The sequence below is a fragment of the Acomys russatus genome, chromosome 20, assembly GCF_903995435.1.
Source record: "Acomys russatus chromosome 20, mAcoRus1.1, whole genome shotgun sequence".
Taxonomy (NCBI): Eukaryota; Metazoa; Chordata; class Mammalia; order Rodentia; family Muridae; genus Acomys; species Acomys russatus.
In genome coordinates, this window is record NC_067156.1 from 72,782,084 (window position 1) to 72,786,732 (window position 4,649).

General features: G+C 40.8%; 1 non-coding gene across 1 annotated transcript; it reads right to left on the bottom strand.

The window, feature by feature from the left end:
* Positions 1-3,454: 3,454 nt before the first annotated feature.
* Positions 3,455-3,583, bottom strand: LOC127204827 (small nucleolar RNA SNORA17). Its single transcript, XR_007832525.1, has one exon. It is a non-coding gene; the product is annotated as a small nucleolar RNA SNORA17 (small nucleolar RNA).
* Between the last annotated feature and the right edge of the window lie 1,066 nt (positions 3,584-4,649).

Genomic DNA, 4,649 nt, shown 5'->3' on the forward strand with positions numbered 1-4,649 from the left:
GATAGATAGATCATAGATAGATCATAGATAGATAGATAGATCATAGATAGATCATAGATAGATAGATAGATCATAGATAGATCATAGATAGATAGATAGATAGATAGATAGATCATAGATAGATAGATCATAGATAGATAGATCATAGATAGATAGATAGATAGATCATAGATAGATAGATAGATAGATAGATGATAGATAGATAGATAGATAGATAGATAGATAGATCATAGATAGATCATAGATAGATAGATAGATAGATAGATAGATCATAGATAGATAGATAGATCATAGATAGATAGATAGATAGATAGATCATAGATAGATAGATAGATCATAGATAGATAGATAGATAGATAGATAGATCATAGATAGATAGATAGATCATAGATAGATAGATAGATCATAGATAGATAGATAGATCATAGATAGATAGATAGATAGATAGATAGATCATAGATAGATAGATCATAGATAGACATATACATAAGAGGTAATAGATTGTGGTCCTCTGGAAATATGAAAGGAAAGATATAAACATACATTTACACAATAAACCATAAAATATTTCCATGAATTATGAGAGTACTTAAGTATGAAATTTCATCCTCAAGACCCAGAGGTCACATTTCATAGACTTGCATTTTCACCGTAGTAAATCTCATGAAAAATTAGAAGATCATGGGCAAGACAAAGAACAGTGAACATAAAATATGTGTTCAAAATCTTTCATTTTCTGATGTTTTGAAAGCACAAATTTCTTTTATATGTCTTATAATGGAACCCCACTTTCACTGAGTAAAATATCCTTGGATAGTGTTCAAACAGTTCTGTATTGCAGTCACACTCTGGCTTCTATTTCAGATGATAGAATTTTTCATATTTCATTCACCATATTGTAATGGATATTTTAACCTTGGTCATCACAATCATGAACAAATCTAAAATATCAAAGTGATTTCCCCCTCTTGCTCTTGTTAACTGCCCTCTTGTTCATATGAGCTACAGTCATTTGGAAATTTTAGACATGATCTGAAAATAGCAAGTAGAAAATTCTCTGGGCCCAGACATAACAAGGAAGCAAAAAAAAAGAAAAAAAAAAAAAGAAAAAGAATTATTAGGATTTTTTAGTTATAAAAGATTCACTCTGTTTTAACAAATTTACAAATTAATATATCACATAGCAAATTAAGGAAGCCACTCCTACAAACGTTTGATCAGAAAGGCTATTAATTTCAGCTAACTTTTGAACAAATAAATTTGCAAGTCTGACCTCATGGAGTTTCACTTAGGGGTGTACACTTTCACTACAAATTACGTTTTATGGACTTATCTAACACACACACACACACAGAGAGAGAGAGAGAGAGAGAGAGAGAGAGAGAGAGAGAGAGAGAGAGAGAGAGAGAGAGAGAGATTTGTTTTCATGTATATGTGTATACATTATAGGCTATGATTGCATGAGGGAAATGTATTTTTTATTTCCAAGTTTGGATGCCCTTATTTTATTTTATTATTTTACCTTTTAACATTTTATTGGTTCTTTGTGAATTTACTATCATGCACCCCAATCCAAGTCATCTCCCCCTCCCCTCATACCCAACCTCCACCCTTGCAACCGCCCCACAACTAAGAAAAAAATTCCTTGGAGAAGCTGTAGTGTGTCCCACAGGAAACCCTTTTGTCCACACTTCTTGCTTGCAAATGTTCATAGCAATGGCTGATTGGTCTGGAACGAGACCCCTGGCTTCTGCTACTCTATCAGTACTGGAACCTCAGTGGGACTTCTTTCTGATATCCTATTGTTGCCCTGGAGATTTTGTAGTTTGGATCTGTAGTACTGGTCTCTTCATGCACTCCAGCAGTTCATCAAGGGCGTAGATGTTGGGGTAAGCCAATTCAAAGGCCTGGATCTATGCCTGCAAGGTATTTGAGCTGATCAGTCCATCAGCTGTCCTGCTCTCACAGCCTCAGGGTTAGCTCACCCACAACCGCCACACCCACAACCAGGGCCAGCTCTTCCCTGATGCCCAGGCAAGGTGAAGGGTCCATGGTCCTGTGAGGAACATCGTCAGTTCTCCAAAGCTCATGACCCCAGGGCCACCTCTCCTGCCTGACATAGATGATGAGGTGAGGAGGGCATCAGTGCCACAGCCATGCAGACAAAAGGCAGGGTCAGCTCTCCTGCACTCACACCATTGGGGCCAGCTCACCTGAAACCCCACGTCCAGGGCCAACTCTACTATGCTGCCCAGGCAAGGTGCATGGCCCATCCTTGCTAGTGCTACAGCAGATGAGGGGCAGGGATAATTCTCCTGCCTGCCATAGGTGGCAAGGAAAAGGTGAGAGAGGGCATCTCTCTCTCTCATGTCAATGTACAGCAGGCAAGTGGCTGGACCAGCTATCCCACACTCATACCTTCAGGCAGATTGGCCATGGCCAACCACCAGGGTCAGCTCTATTGTGTAGGTGTAGGGTCTGCTCTCTGGACTACTGTAGCTGGTGAGGGAGGAGGGAGGAGGAGGGAATCTCTCCCTTGTCCACATTACCATACAGGACATGAGTAGAAGCTCCAACTTTCCCAAGCTCAGAGCCTGTTCACCCACAACTCCTGCAATGTGCAGAGCCTACTGCCCTTCAACATGGGCAGGCTTGGATCTCTTGCTTTCGTAACTCCAGGGCCAGCTCTCCCATAATGCTTAAGTGAGGGGTGAGGCCAGTTGCACAGCTCTCAGATGTCAACAGACCTAGAGCCACAGGCCACACCAGGACATCCCCGTGGCTTTTGGTGGTAACAGACCCTTGCTACTGCAGTGTCACAGACCCAGATGTAGTTCCTGGTGACAGCAGAGGCCAGCACTCCACCATGGTCCCAGGTGACATCACTGGCTACTCACATCAGGCTGTTCCTCACTACCTTAGAGTCTCCAGTTCTGCCTCTTTCCGTTGTGCCCACATCCTTCTGTTGTTTCTCTTTCTCTTCAATTTCTCCACCACTTACTTGATCCTTTTAATGGTGCCCGGAATGTCTGAGTGTCTGGGGTTGTCTCAGGAGTGCTATGCCCTGCTAGTGCATTATGATGGCATGGTTTGTCTTCCCCCAACACACACACACACACACACACACACACACACACACACACACACACACTCACACCAGGCCTATACTTCACCAGGATGGGGGTCATCTCAGGCTACCTCCCTGTCCAGGCCCTATGGAGCCAGTCTGGTTGTTGTTCTCTGGATTCTTCCTTTCATGGACAGCCTGAATGGCCTCTGCCTCTGCCTCCGCCGTCTCTGAATGGTCATCTGTCACAAGCTCACTCTTTCTTGAATGATCCTGAGATCCTTGGTCCCAGGTCCCAGGCAGAGTTCCTCTAGCCTCCGACTTGCTCTCCACTCTGGGAGCCCATCCAGGCATGCCTGGTGGTTGTCTCAGGCTGGCTTTCCAGGGAATTTCAGGCTACTGATCATTAAGATTTTCATAGGTCAGAACACTGAGCACAGACATGGCCTCTCTGCTCTCTGCCTCCTATTGATAAATGTAACACAGTACCATGTCGGCAGCGCCTCTAGGGGCATGCTGGATAGCCTTATAACCCCATTTTCATACAAATTTTACATTTAATTAAAAGGAGTATTATTCTACTTTGTATATGTACAATTTTAAGCAGGAAGTGAGGTAGAAGCAAATGTTGATAGAACAATCTGTTGGCATTTCATTATGACTTTAGCTAATCTTAAAATACTAAATGCCAATATATATTTCACAATAAAAATGTAATACATTTTAACATAAAAGGTGCTATATTAATGACCTTAATGCTTCATAACAGTAACACTGCAACTAATAGGCGACATTTTATTAACATCAAACATTACTAGCAAACACAGCTCTTCTCCTTTAAAGACACCTAATCACTGCACAGGATGTGCCTTCCAAACATCACTGTTCTCCTTGCTTCTGACACCACAGATGAGCATTCTTTAGATGTCAAAGGAATGCAATTGTTGTCGTGTAACATTCTTTAACATGGGGATCATCAACACCTATATTTACCCATATCAATATCCAAAGTATCAAGCCATTGTGTCTGCACCCTCACATTGATTCTTCAATAAATACAGAGACAGAGAGTAACTCTGTTCCCTTTCTGCATAGAGATGTTTAACATAAAGCAAATAATTCACATTACCACTGGAAGACCCAAAAGGACAAAGGCTTCTGTAGAAAGCTGGAGGAACAGTGAACAAACAGCAAACACTGCTGGTGACCTAGACTATCTGTCCGTGGGATGGTGGACCCAAGGGAAGTCACAGACGAACACTCAAGCTCCCCATAAAGGTTATAAATACAACATTATGTTTTTTTATAAATATTATAATAACTTTAAAGTCAGAGTTTTAATATGGTTTTACAAAGTTCAAATTCTCCTTCTCTACATTCATATATCATGGTCACATAAGCATATATATTCATCATTTTCCATGTTTCTCAATATTTAAAGATGTTAATCCACTTATTATTACATTTTCTTCTGATTACAAAAATTAGTATTTCATATTTGTAGAGATTATGACACATGCACGGTCTGCAATTAAATATTGAACAGAGATTCACATGGCAACTGATTCTGATACTCATTATT